Raw genomic sequence first — 14,891 nt, forward strand, 5'->3', positions numbered from 1 at the left:
GGGGAGCCATTGGATTCAAATCAAATGGTTTAGACCAAACCAACTGACTTTAAAAATAGTTCAAGCTGCAACTAGAGTGCTAATTCTACAGTGCACGAGATTATATGAGGAATATTGACACGCTGTGCAGATTTTGAAGGTTGATGTGCTTTGCCATCATAAGGTAGTGGCTCTATATATTTGCCACATCAGTTCAAGGGTTTTATCCCCTATTGAAGGTCTCGCTGCAGAAGAAGTCAACTTAGTTTTCGGTGTTAATTTGACACCTTGTAATAGATATGTTGTAGTTGTTTATATTTTGTACTCTATTTATTGGTGGTTTAGTCTCGATGTCTCAATTATATTGATTTTAACAAAGATGATTCTGTGCATCAAGGCGACGTAGAGGGGTTTTTAACCTCCTTTAGAAAAAAAATTAGTCCGTGTATATTTGTTCTCCTTTTGAGAAATATATTATTCTATTTTCAGCAGCAACTACAAGACCATTTCTTATACTCCCACCGTTGTTGAAAGAGTGTACTTCCAGCTATTTTTATATTTCACCGTATTTATAAAATAATACGCCAACATTTATACCATCAAATTAGTAGCATTAGATTCACGATAAAATATATTTTCATCATATACCTATTTGGTTTCACAAACATTGATATATTTTTGCACAAACTTGGTCAAACTTTAAGATTGTTTGATCCTCCAAAAAAGTTGAAAGTACACTCTAGTCTCTCCCTAATAATAAAGCACACCGTCGCGCACTTTTTACAAAAGAGACCCCGTAGTTTCTGATATTAAACCCGCACTCCTTTCAGAGTGTGTACAAGTTGTCCCGGGTGTGTAGACAATGTAGTGCGTGGTTGCTTGTGTATGTGTTCGCATATATCTTAATTGTTGGCTGGTACTACAGGTTGCGAATGGCGACAACAGTAGGAGGCAAATGTATTACGGCGAGCAGTGAGACAGGGGCATGAAGCAGGTGAGCGGGTGTGCGGGGCGACTTGCTGTTGCACTAATTGCCTTGACGAAGCACTGGTTGTGCATGATGGAGATGAACCTGCGTCGGCGCCCCTGTAGCCTGGATAGAGCTATGCCATGGCGATGAACCTGTTGTCTCTGTGCTGGTGATTTCACTCTCCATCAACTTTCTCCACCGACTATCAGAGAGTAGAGATCATATCGTGTATTTCTTTTTCTTCAGAGATCTGTTCCCGTCATTGTTGGCTATCGAATTTGTGATGCATTCTATCCGTACGTTTGTGTCTTCAGTCTTCACCACTTTGTTCTCCTGCACAATCAGCAGAACAGAGCAGCTGCCGCGATTTGGCCATTCATCTCTTCGAGTGATTCAAACCTAGGAAGCCTGCTACTTGTGCAAGCAACATGGTAAGAAGTTTCTGTTTTCTCACTAATGCACCTTAATTGGTAAGGATGGAAGAATGCCAGTTTTCTTTATGTTGGTTTTCTAATTTCTACATATTCCTTTCTTACAGACTTTGCCTTCAAGGAATCTAATTATCTAGGTATATGGAAAGGGGGTAAATTATGTAACTATATATTTGGGTGTACTCATGCTCTGCTATGCAGATTGAGGAGAAAGAGTTATTTTATTGTGATGATGATTAATTTTTTTATCTTGTGATCTCCTTTGCTCCACTTGTGCTAATATTATTTTTGCACGTTAGTGGGACTGAAATGTTCCTATTACCAGGAGGGTTTTTTAGTTCTGTCCGAGCATCTTGATTTTGGAAAATGCGGTGTACTAATGGCTCATGAGGATAATTTCCACTAAGTACTCCAGGTCAGCCTATATATGTTCTTCTAAGCACAAATGTATATTTTAGTCATCAGGAAATGAATTGATCCAAAATGCACAGTGCACCTTTTTGGCAAGTAGTGCCCTATTAGGTTGTCAGGTTCAGTTAAAGAACTTTCAAGGAGGGAGGATGCAATCTTCTACTTTTGTTTTGCGAATCAATCTTGTACTTAATTCAGGAACTCTCCCTTTTCATTGTTAAGATCGTCATCACTTCCTATATATTATGCAGCTACAAATTAGAAACGTGTGAGTGGGTATTTATCCTTTTATTCAAGACAAGCATGCAACATGATACTTATAATTATAAACAGAGAACACCACGCGTGCTTTAATTTTCAGGATATTCTATAGTATTTTCAGAGATGTGATGAATGTGAGTTGCTTTCATACAGAAAACTGTTGGATATGTGAGTTCAGTCCTTTTTAGTTTTAGGTTCTGGTACTTGATAATGAACTACAAAAATGGAAGTACTTAGTTTGTCTTTGGACCCCCACGAGAATGTTAATCTATGTTAACTTAGAGTGGCTGTACTTTATATATACATCAGTTAGCTCTTTGAATAATGCACATACGACATGATTTGTCCTAGCATGCGACTATGTAAATCTTGCAGGGTTACAGTTTAGTAAATCGTCCCACCATTCTGTCCCTCACCTTGTTCCGTGTGAGTTCCAAACAAAATGCATCTTTATGTCTTAAATGGAACGGGCATTCATATTTGACAAAGTTACCTGCACTAAGTTATCTAATAAAACATGCACAAAGTGTCTCTGCTTTGGGTGTGTATGCAGGGCAAGCAATTTTAACAAGTGCCTCAGCTACGGCTGTTTGTTGGGCGAGCGAGAATGCCAGAGGGAGAAGTGAAGACCATTAACAGCGACGACCATATTGTGTTGATGACTACCTTGAAATAATGCCATGTATGTTAATTGTGTGTAGCAAATTCTTATTTTCTTTGGCGTGGGAAGTGTTGTAACATTCCTGAATGTCCTATGACGCTCCACCTTCTGCCTTCCTGTTTGCTTTGCCAGTTTTGCTACAGTGCTCTGTCACATGCATCTTTCTACTGAGTTGTGTTCTACTGAACTGTGAACGGAAATAGATAAATTATTATTTTTTAAAGAAAGAAGGTCAAGCTCGTAAGAGGATAAAAAAGCCACATGATAGGTTGTTCTTTGATGATTCTTGAATTACAAGTTTCACACCATTTGGAAGGTTTAGAGAGCCCATGTGGCAGTCGGTATATTTAAATGGCTAGTTTCATTTATTATATTACACCTTTGAATTTGTAAAGATTAAAACTTAAAATGGTTGTGTGCAATGATATTTTTCTGCTGGTTGCTGATTCGGTCTTTTATTTTTTTATAGAAGGAAATAAAAGGAGTTTTTTTTCTCTATTTGAGATTGCTTTTACCACACTTGCCGGGTGGTTAGAAGGAGAGTGATTAAACATAAGAAGGTCTAGAATACCTGCTTGATATGCATGAGGATCTTAAATTTGTTCCTTCGTTCTGACATACGTGAGTCACCCTGTGGACTTGTTGATCTCTACACTCCATGTTCAGGACAATGACATTTTAGATGTGCTAACGGCCGCAAATAACAACTAGACTTATCAAAATTATCTATGGTCTAAAAGTAAAATAAAAAACAACCCATAGGGCATGTTATATTTTTTATTCTCCCGTTGCAACGCACGGGCATGTCTCCTAGTACTTCATAAATGATGATCGTGCATGCATGCATGTGTGTTTGGCACCATATGCATGCATGTGTCTGTGCCGTCACGTGTGTTTGGCATCGTAACCATCATGGTCCCTAACCTATCTTGTTTTTTATAAAGGTAATTAAAACAAGGCTGGAGGATCCAAAGACATATCATCCGAAAGGATAGATGACCAGAATGGTCCAAACAACCCTTCTTCAGTTTGGTCGTGCAAAACCTGCATCCGGGTGTTGATAGCTCTTTGATGCGCCGCTTCTTCAGCAAGCATGGCAAAGTTGTGACTGCCGAGGTGACCTCCCTTGGGACAACATGTATTACCATAGCATTCGTGGCTCTATGGGTTGGTACTGAATGGGTACACTCTCACGGTAAGTAATGGTAGTTATCAGTGTCCAAGTTGCGGGTGGCTTTGTAAACTTTGGTGAATGGTTGAAGTGTTCCAACCTCCATAGAGGTTTGTGTGGTTCTTTGTTAAGAGCGAGCACTAGTCTCGACTAGCTTGCATGGTTTGAGTTGTTTACATGTTCGATCAACAAGCCTTTGGCCTTATTGGAATACAATTTGGTTTCATCTCTTGCTCGTAACCATTGTGTATACCCGTATTGGATTTCACTCAAAATATATTCCTCGGGGTTGTTTTGATGAGGTGAGGGAGGGACGTGATTGATTTTGAGATACTAAGATTTTTTTTTTTTTTTGCAAATTGGAGCAGAGAAGTGGGGTCTTGTTGCAATAATGCCACATCTTACCCCCACAGTCCTTAGATGCAAATCTCATGGTCAGAAATGACGGATGACAGACACACCATCATCACCAACTGACACTTTTATAGGAGTAGAGATATGGTAAGGCTTTCCTGAAGCCATTTGCAATAGAAGGGATGAACCCAATGTCCAGAAGGTTCTTACCAATGGCCTTTCTCTCAGAAAGTCATTGTCAATGCCAATATACTTGGTGTGAGCATAGAACACAAGATTTGTATGTAAAACTGTTAATGTGTTACCATGTTCATGTGTTGATACATGGTTGAATTACGTTGTGTCACCCTGGTGTATGCAGCTTGCTGGAGGTGCCATTGCTTTTGCCAGGATTTAGTGAATTTGTATGTGAGTCCATTGTGTAGATGGCAGCTAGCATTCAGTGAATTTCTATGTTAGTTCACTGGGTAAGACAGCCATAGTCGAGTTGGTCTTCACCATGTAATAAGAGGGTTGTGTGTGTAGCCAGTACTCAGTTGGAAAAAGAGAAAAAAGAAAGGCATAGGTTGCCTGAAACATGTGTGTGCTCCTCTGTTTGTACTGAACCGTCGCTCTGTTTTCTCCCCTGACCGAGCAGCTTATGCGCGCGCGCACGCGCGCGCGCGCGTGTCCCCACCGGAGAGCGAGTGATTCAGGGGGACAACAGCAACAAGTCTTTTTTTCTCACTAGTACAGAAGGATCCATCTCGCATGCTTGAAAGTGAAGAGCGCACGAAGTATTGTCAATGAGGATGGTTTATTCTAGTGTTTCAGATGCTACCGTGTCCTTTGATTTTGATTTCAGATGTGGGATTCTGAGAGGAGATCGATCGTTCCTTTTTAGCATGGCTGCACCGCAGTGCACAGCTCGTGTTCATTGATTGCTCTTAGTTCGTGTATCAGGAGGTCAGATGTGTCGTGTTTAGTTCGTCTGAAATGAATAATCGAGTCCATGTCCACCCTCCCATCATCCCATGTTTATCTTACTGTTGTTGTTTTTGACGAACGCAGCAGGTGCTCTGTTTCTCATTAAGAAGGGAGGAGTTGCAAAAAAAAAAAAAAAACAGGATAATCTGGATGAAAACTGTTCAATTGGGGAATTCGCGTATAAAATGTCTAAATAGTGGAAGAAACAGGAATTCACTGTCCCAAATATAATTCATTTGTGATCGAAGCTTATGACCAATGTTGAAAATCAATAAAGCAAGAGCATGCACGTCTTCTAGCTAGAGCTACTCCACAATATCACCGTGGTTATTCAGTGTAAGACAATAAGTTTTGGGAACCAGCACAACCCTTTAGGGGTGGCTTATCTCATTATATATAATGGTTGTGTTACAATACGTACATAGGTACAGAAGTTATACATAGTCTAACACCCTCCCTCAATCTTAGCCACTTTCTAAAGAACTGAGAAGGGTAAGATTGCGCCTACAAGCTTCAAACTGTGGCAGTGGTAAAGGCTTAGTGAAGATATCTGCAAGTTGATCCTTAGACGAGATAAACTTGATCTGAAGTTGCTTCTGTGATACACGTTCCCGTACAAAGTGATAGTCAACTTCAATGTGTTTCGTTCGGGCATGAAATACTGGATTTGCAGAAAGGTATGTAGCACCGATGTTATCACACCAAAGAATAGGAGGCTGTGGTTGAGACAAACCCAACTCCTGAAGCAAAGACTGCACCCAAATAATCTCTGCAGTAGCATTAGCCACAGCCTTGTACTCAGTTTCAGTACTGCTACGTGACACAGTAGCCTGTTTCCGAGCACTCCAGGCGATCAAATTAGAGCCAAAGAATACTGCATAACCCCCCGTGGATCGCCTGTCATCTGGGCTACCAGCCCAATCTGCATCAGAGAAGGCCGAAAGGACCCGAGAGGAAGTCGGCCGAATATGCATACCAAAAGTCAGGGTGAACTGAACATAACGAAGAATGCGTTTAACAGCAGCCCAATGAGTATCTCTGGGAGCCTGAAGATACTGACAAACCCTGTTAACAGCATAAGAGATATCTGGTCTCGTGATCGTCAAGTACTGAAGTCCACCAACAATGCTTCTGTACTCTGTGGCATCCGCAGGAGACAAAAGCTCACCATCAACAGCTGTTATCTTGTCGGTAGACGACATGGGTGTGGTGGTCGGTTTGCACTTCAGCATGCCGGCTTTTTGTAACAACTCCAAGGAGTACTTCTTCTGCGTAAGGACAAGACCAGTAGCACGAGAAGTGACCTCAACTCCAAGAAAGTAGTGAAGCTTCCCAAGATCTTTGACCGCAAAATCAGCACCAAGAGAGCAGACAAGAGCATCAGCAGCATATTGAGAAGAGCTGACAAGGATAATATCATCGACATATACCAAAAGATACATAGTGACTTCTGGCTTCTGTAGAAGAAATAATGAAGTGTCAGCAGTGGACGGCACAAACCCATGAGCACGAAGGGCAGAGGCAAGGCGGGCATGCCAGGCACGAGGAGCTTGCTTCAAACCATATAGTGCTTTGGAAAGACGACAGATATAGTCAGGACGATCAGGATCAGAGAAACCAGGCGGCTGTTTCATATAAACCTCTTCCACCAAAAATCCATGTAGAAAAGCATTCTGCACATCAAGTTGACGAAGTGACCAACCACGAGAAACAGCAATGGAGAGAAGAAGCCGAATAGTGGTAGGCTTGACGACAGGACTGAAGGTGTCCTCATAGTCAAGACCATGACGCTGCCGAAAACCGCGAGCAACAAGTCGCGCTTTGTAACGCTCAATAGATCCATCCGAATGCTTCTTCACTTTGAATACCCATTTTGAGTCAATAACATTTACCCGTGGTGGTGGAGGAACGAGAGTCCATGTCTTGTTACGAAGAAGAGCATGAAACTCCTGCTCCATAGCCTCTCGCCAATGTGGAATGCGCAGGGCAGCCTGATATGAGCGAGGCTCAGAAGATGGATCCGCAACAGCAGCAGCCAAACAAGCAGCCAACCAAGCAACCGTACCATCCGTACGTTCCTTAGGTTTGAAAATGCCACTGCGACTGCGTGTATGTGGTCGAGACACAGGAACCACCGAGGTCGACGGAGCAGCCTGCAACGGGCTGGAGGACGGCGACGTTGACGAGTCAGCCGGTGACGAGGAGCCAGGCACGGTAGCCTCGGACTCAGTCGGCGAAGAAGGCCGGCCCACCGGCGAAACCGGCAGAGCAGACGAAGCAGCTGGCGACTCCGGCATCCCAGACCGGGCCGATGGCGAGCTCGGCATAGTGGGCCGTGGCGCGGCCGGTGTCGCGGGCCGATCTGCAGATGAAGGCGACGTGAGGACCCGAGCCGCGGGCGAAGACGGCGTGACGGGCCGAGTCACGGGCGACTCGGCGACCGCTGGCGAAAAAGGCCGAGCCGCTGGAGACTCGGCGATCACTGGCGTAGCAGACTGAGCAGTGGAGATGCTCGGCGCGACGGGCTCGTCGGGTGACCATGCATGGGCACGCGAATCGATGCCATGCAACAGAGGGCGATCGACATGCCCACCAGAAGACGACGATGATGATGGTGAATCCTCCAACAGCTCCAAACGAGCTCCACGTCCGGTTCCTGCACCATGGTTAGGTAACAGCAAAGGAGAGTATGCAACATCATCAAATTGGTCAGAAGCAACAGAGGATGAATGCAGGGATGGTGGTTCGACAATGGACACAGGAAGGTTGGCAAAGGGAAAAACATGCTCATCAAACACGACGTCCCGAGATATATAGACACGATTAGTGGGAACATGAAGACATTTGTAACCTTTATGAAGAGAGCTATAGCCAAGGAAAACACACTTCTTAGAACGAAACTCAAGCTTGCGCTTGTTATATGGACGAAGATGCGGCCAGCAAGCACACCCAAATACCTTGAGAAAGGTATAATCAGGTTGTTCATTAAGGAGAACCTCAATGGGAGTCTTCATGTTTAAAACACGAGTAGGAGTACGATTGATGAGAAAGCATGCAGTGGTGAAAGCATCACTCCAAAACCGAAACGGAACAGATGCATGGGCCAAAAGAGTAAGACCAGCTTCAACAATATGACGATGCTTACGTTCGACTGAACCATTCTGCTGATGTGTATGTGGACATGCTAAACGATGAGCTATCCCAAGCGACTGAAAGAAGAAGTTGAGGTTGCGATACTCGCCCCCCCCCCCAGTCCGACTGGACATGAACAATTTTGTGCTTGAGAAGACGTTCAACATGTTTTTGAAACTGAACAAAAATATCAAACACATCAGATTTGCGTTTAATAAGGTAAAGCCAGGTAAAGCGACTATAAGCATCAACGAAACTGATATAGTAATTATGACCACTGACAGAAGTCTGAGCAGGACCCCATACATCTGAAAACACAAGTTCTAACGGATGTTTCACCTCACGACTGGACTCCGAAAAAGGAAGTTGATGACTCTTCCCCTGCTGACAAGCATCACACACTGCTACATCTTTATTACTAGACAAACTAGGAAGCTCATGACGACGCAAAATATGACGGACAATAGGTGTGGCCGGGTGACCAAGACGAGCATGCCACTGTGACGGAGAGACCCGAACTCCACTAAAAACGCGAGCGACGCCAGGATGCTCCAGACGGTAGAGGCCCTGGCACAACCGCCCACTAAGAAGAATGTCCCTCGTGCCCCGATCCTTAATAAAAAGATCAAAAGGGTGAAATTCACAAAGCACATTATTATCACGTGTGAGTTTAGGAACTGAAAGAAGATTGCGGGTCACAGATGGAACGCGAAGAACATTGCGAAGCTGAAGACTCCTATTGGCATGTCTAGTGAGAAGAGATGCTTGACCAATATGAGAGATGTGCATACCTGCTCCATTGGCGGTGTGGATCTTGTCGGAGCCATGATAGGGTTCACGAGTGTGAAGCTTCCCCATCTCGCTGGTCAGATGCTCTGTCGCCCCAGAGTCCATGTACCAGTGTGGATCGATGGAGTAGGACTGAGTGTGTCCCTGGTGCTTCTGCGGTGCGGGACGATCAGCCATGGCGACCTGACGGGCATTGTTGCGTGTATCTTTGCCGTCATTGCCAAGACCAAGGAAGCTTCGCTGGAAGCGCTTATGACACTTGGAGGCCCAGTGCCCATCGCGGCCACAAAGCTGACACACACGTGGACCGCCAGCCCCCGGTAAGGTCGCAGTAGGTGGGGGGGCCGAGGCGGGCGACGGTGGCAGCCCCAAGGGAGACCGGGGTGATGAAGAAGAGCGGCCACCCTTGGTGGCGACGTTGGCCGAGAGAGAGCCAGTGCCCCTGGTGCGGCAAGTCTCGACCCGTTGCTCAGTGAGAAGAAGCCGAGAGAAAAACTCGTGTGCCAACATGGGTGTCGAGTTACCCCGCTCGTTGATGATCTCGACTAAGGCATCATACTCCTCATCAAGACCATTGACAATAAACGAGTTGAACTCGGAGTCGGTGAGGGGCTGTCCAATGAAGGCCAATGTGTCGGCAAGGCCCTTGACCTTGTTGTAGAACTCAGTGGCCGTGGAGTCAAGCTTCTGACACTCTCCAAGCTGACGACGGAGTGCAGAGACACGAGCCTGGGACTGCGCTGCAAAGGTGCGCACAAGGATGGTCCAGGCCTCATGAGACGTCTTCGCGAAGACAACAAGGCCGGCAACTGCCGGCGAGAGCGACCCCTGGATGGAGGAGAGGTTCGCCTGGTCCTGCCCCGTCCAGACGCGATGGGCCGGATTGTAGACCGGACCGTGCACGCTGTCTACCAGCGCGGGTGGGCAGGGAAGCGATCCGTCGACGTAGCCTAGCAGGTAGTGACTCCCCAAGAGCGGGAGAACCTGCGCACGCCAGAAGATGTAGTTGTCTGCGGAGAGCTTGATGGTGATGAGATGACCGAAGTGAAACGGCGGCGGCGAAGACGATCCCATCAAGGAGGCTGCCTGGGGTGCAAACACCATGGAGGCAGCCGGAGGCACCGAAGCCGATGCGGGAGGAGGCGGGACCGCAGCCAGGGCGGGCGCCGCAAAGCTCGCGGCCGGTGCGGACGCCGCAAGGCCCGCGGCCGGGGCGGACGCCGCCAACCCCGCCAACGGGGCGGTGTGATCCGCTCGCGGCAGGAGCGGCGGGACGACGCCTGCGGAATCCGCAGCGGACGGCGGCGCCGCGGTGTGGACCACGAGGTCACGCCCGAGCGAGGCCGCCGGCGGCGTGGAGAAGACGGAGCCGATGCTCCTTGTCCCGATCGGAGCCGGAACGGAGACGGCATCGAGCGGGAGGTTGAGCAGAGCCGCAAGAGAGGCCGGGAGGAAGCCCGCAGCAGTGGAACCGGTGGTGGCGGCGCTCGACTTGGCGGCGGCGCGATCGGTGGCGCGGCGGCGGCGGTGAAGGCGGCGGCGGCTGCGGCGGCGGTGCGGGTATTAGGGTTTAGAAGCGGAAGCGATCGTAACCTAGCATGATACCATGTAAGACAATAAGTTTTGGGAACCAGCACAACCCTCTAGGGGTGGCTTATCTCATTATATATAATGGTTGTGTTACAATACGTACATAGGTACAGAAGTTATACATAGTCTAACATTCAGGTCATAATCTATGTGGGTGCTCGCTGCTCAGCCGAAGCATTTTTTTTCCGTGGCCACGGTCCCTTTGGACCTGTGCTTCGCAGCCGTCTCCCGGAACCTGATCATGTCCTCCTGCCTTCTTGCCTCCATGGAAGGCCTCTCCTATTCTGCCTCCTTCTGTTTGTCGTTGCGTCTCGGTTCCGCATCTTCTTCGCCTACTCCACCTTTTACACCGGTTTCTCATGTAATCTGTATGAAGATCAGTACACAAAAGTTAATGAGCATGGTGCCAAATTATATATGTCTGTTTTAATGTTTGTGTGCACAAGTTCCATGTTTTACCATGATTATGTCGCACAAGAGGTGAGCATGAGCACATCCTGACGCGATACTGTGAATCTGAATTTTCTGAGGTCGGCCAGGAAGGCAACTAGGCAAGGTTCAGATTCAGAGTCGAGACCTGTTGTGTACTGAGCTTCACGTCAAGGGCCGCCTTGTGCTTGGTGTTCTCCCACGACACGACAGCATTGGAGACATCTTCTGCTCGGCCCTGAAGAATGGCATTTTTCCTGTTAAGAGTTTGGACTGGCCAAACACACATGCATAGAGGAGGATTTATTTATGCAAAGTTGAGTTGAGTTGAGTTTGGGCCATCTTTACTTTCCGCAAACGCATGAAATTAATTCAGGAACAAAACAAATGTGGGTACACTTGTACAGCACAGTTACTTGCCTATCATCTTTATCACATTAGCACATTATCACAGTAACATGCATGTCATCTTTCTCAAAATTATCACGAAACAGAAGGCCCATATATAACCCAATGGAGCGCATTAGATTAGAAAACTGCAGGCACCTCACATATGCTGTATTTGCTAATATAGTATCTCTATCTGAAGGGTGCAGAACGCAGTTCTCTAGCTAGGGATGCTGGGAGTATAGTATACACGACAACGAGAATAAATTAAGATATACAGTAGGTTTGACTAAGTACGTACCAACAGGGAGGCAGATCCATCCTCACAGAGAATGATGAACCTTTGGCGTTGCAGCCTAATTGCTGAAAAGGACAGACGAACGATCATGTGAGGGAATGAGAGATATACATAAATCTTGTGAATTAAACAGCCGGTACAAGTTAGTACCTCTATTCCGGCAACCCATTACCAGAGCAAGGATAGAGTAGGGCGGTTGGGATGTGCGTTGGCTGCTTCCAAAATGGCAGCCTTTGCAGCCTTGCCTCTGCTGCCATCGCTCCAGTTTCCGTGTACTATACATCTGATTTTTACGAGGCTGGGAAGATTTTCTATTCTGAGATCAAAATCACCGCTAGTACCGAGAGACTCAGTATTTTCTGGGTGAAATGCTATCGAGAGGTCATCTACCATGGGCATGCCCCCAGCCGCAAACGTCAAATTCATCACAGCATACCGACTATAATAATTAAATACCCTCAAGCATGGGAATCCAACTTCACCACAGACTATGACCCTTGTTAATGAGGTATTTCTAATTTCCCTTCCATCAATTCTCAGAATCAGACAACGCAGAACAGGTAAGCCTCCAAGGATATATAAGTCTTCCTGCTCAGCTCTGACCAGATCAAGGCGTAACTCCTGCAGGTTGACAAGGGAGCCCACCCAATTTGGAACATGGAGAATACTAGAACGCAAGACTTTCAGCTTCTGGAGGCTAAGTGGAATAGGGCACAAAGACTCCCTTACAAATTCAGGGACATCCCAAACAGTTAGAGAGAGAAGGTTCCCTAGGTTTGTAAGGGAAGCCACAATAATAGTTTTCTTGCACTCATTTTCAGCGTTCTCTCGGTCAGCAGAATTATAATCCTCAAAATCAAGGGCCAATACCTTCAGATACTGCTGCTGCTCAAATTGTTGCAGGAAGTTAAATGACTGGCTATAGACACCGACAAGCTTCAATTTCTCCAGTGCTTGCAACTTGGAAATTCCACAAGGAAGTGTAACATCCGGGTTTAACAATAGGTGCACCAGTCTCTTGAGATTGACAATAGATGCTGGTAACTCGCAAACAGAGGTACCTCTCAAATTTAGTATCTCTAAGCACCATAGGCGTCCGATTTGTTCTGGAAGCTTGCTCACTTTCCTCGCCCATCGGAGGCTCAGGTACCTCAGCTGAAACAATTTATCTATATTTTCAAGATGATGGTTCTCTAGTTGTTTGCAATCTTCAAAGTCCAGAAAACGCAAATGGCTGAACTTATCCATAGAAGGAATTTTCACAGATTCCCCAAACACATCAAGTGATCGGACATGAGACAAAACCAAGCCTCTTGGTACTATCAGTTCTTTTTGCTTGCCGGCTTGCAGGGAGAGCCGACAAACTTTGCTTTGTGTCCCAACAGTTAAACTAGGAACACCTACCAAAGTAACAAAGTTTTCTTCGATGGATTTGGATATGATGAAATCAAGAATTGTGTCATGAAGTCGACAACTTTTAACCATACCATATCTGTTTGTATCCCCAGGTTGGATTAAACTCCTATTGATGAGCTCATTAAAACACCTTTCTCCAAACTCATATGTTTTACTATATCCGGCTTCTGTATGAATTATTCTTTCAGCAATCCATCTATTTATCAAAACTTTCTTCTGAACAACAGAATCTTCAGGGAATATACTCAAACATAAAAGACAAGATTTCAGATGAGCAGGCAGATCAAAGTAACTAAGTGATAATATCTTCATCATTCCTTCAATGCTGGGATTTCTTTCAAGTGCTCGACCAATCGAATCTTCAACTTGTTTCCATTGACCCTCTATACTTTTAGTATTAGCCAACAAACCAGATATAGCAATGATTGCCAAAGGCAGCCCAGCACATTTTTCCAAAATATTCTCAGAAACCTTTTTAAGGTATGAGGGGCAATTTTCTTCGGAGTTGAATAGTCTCGTGTAAAATAACTGCCTAGAGTGCACCATATTAAGAGCCCTTATGGAATAAATATGTCCATTGAATGGTTTTGAATGGCATGATTCAGCGACATCATTTTTACGGGTAGTGGTGATTATGATACTCCCGGATCTAGTCAAGGGAAATGCAAGCTTAATAATATCCCATGTATCCACGTCCCATATATCGTCAAGAACAACAAAATACCTGCACGATGATACATGGTTGATATCAATGTGGCAATAATATAAATAGTCTACAACAAGATAGACAAATACATAAAACTATAAACATGTTCACAATGGCAGCATAAAAATATATTCATGAGTAAGAAAGCTGACACAAGTGTTGAACTACATGCTAATTACCTTGGCAGACTATGGATAGTTGGGTGCTACCCAACAAGTTAAACATAAGTCATTAGCACGGAAAAGATCAAGGGTGACTTACCAAGAGATTGAACACAACATTATGATGTATGTAAGTTGTAACCATTGTTCTTAAAGCGTCCCTAAAGTGTCGCTTAAGCGTAAAAGCACCCTCCGGGCTCAAGGCGTCCAACTCGCCTTAGACATTAGAGCGTCTGAAGCGCCTGCTTAGGTGTCTTGGTTGGCACTTTAGTGCAGAGCAGACGCTTTAGACTAGCCAGGCAGGGGCACAGAAATTCCAGGCGGGAAAACTGGACTGGGTGGGAACACACAAGGGCGGGAAAATTGGGTCACATGTGAAAGATTTACGGGTGGGGAAAGAAAAAAAGAGAATCAATAGCATAGAGCGTGCCCAGGCTTTCTGCTCTCCTCTCTCTCTCCTCTCTCCTCTGGTAGCAGCTTCCTCCTCTGATCTGCGGCAGCTTCCTCCTCTCCGGCCACAACTTCTCCCCCTCCTCTGGTGCAACCCTCTTCCACCAGACCAGCAGCACAAGGTATGGATTCTTCCCTCTGCATTCTCTTTGGGGAGAAGAGCAAGTGCAAAGAGGGTTGGATGGATGGATGTTATGTGGGCTCTACAACCAGCAACATATGGTATATATGTCTCACTAAATGGTTCTCTAATCTACTGCCCATTAGGTTCAGATCAGTCTAAAGGATCGCTTCGCTTTACACTTTAGCGCTTAAGCGGTGAGGAACCC

At 45.7% G+C, this 14,891-nt stretch overlaps 1 pseudogene; it reads right to left on the reverse strand.

Annotated features, from left to right (window-relative positions):
• Window positions 1-12,191: 12,191 nt before the first annotated feature.
• LOC119324992 overlaps window positions 12,192-14,891 on the reverse strand; it is an 8,265-nt pseudogene continuing 5,565 nt past the window's right edge.

Source organism: Triticum dicoccoides, chromosome 6B, assembly GCF_002162155.2.
Source record: "Triticum dicoccoides isolate Atlit2015 ecotype Zavitan chromosome 6B, WEW_v2.0, whole genome shotgun sequence".
Classification (NCBI taxonomy): Eukaryota; Viridiplantae; Streptophyta; class Magnoliopsida; order Poales; family Poaceae; genus Triticum; species Triticum dicoccoides.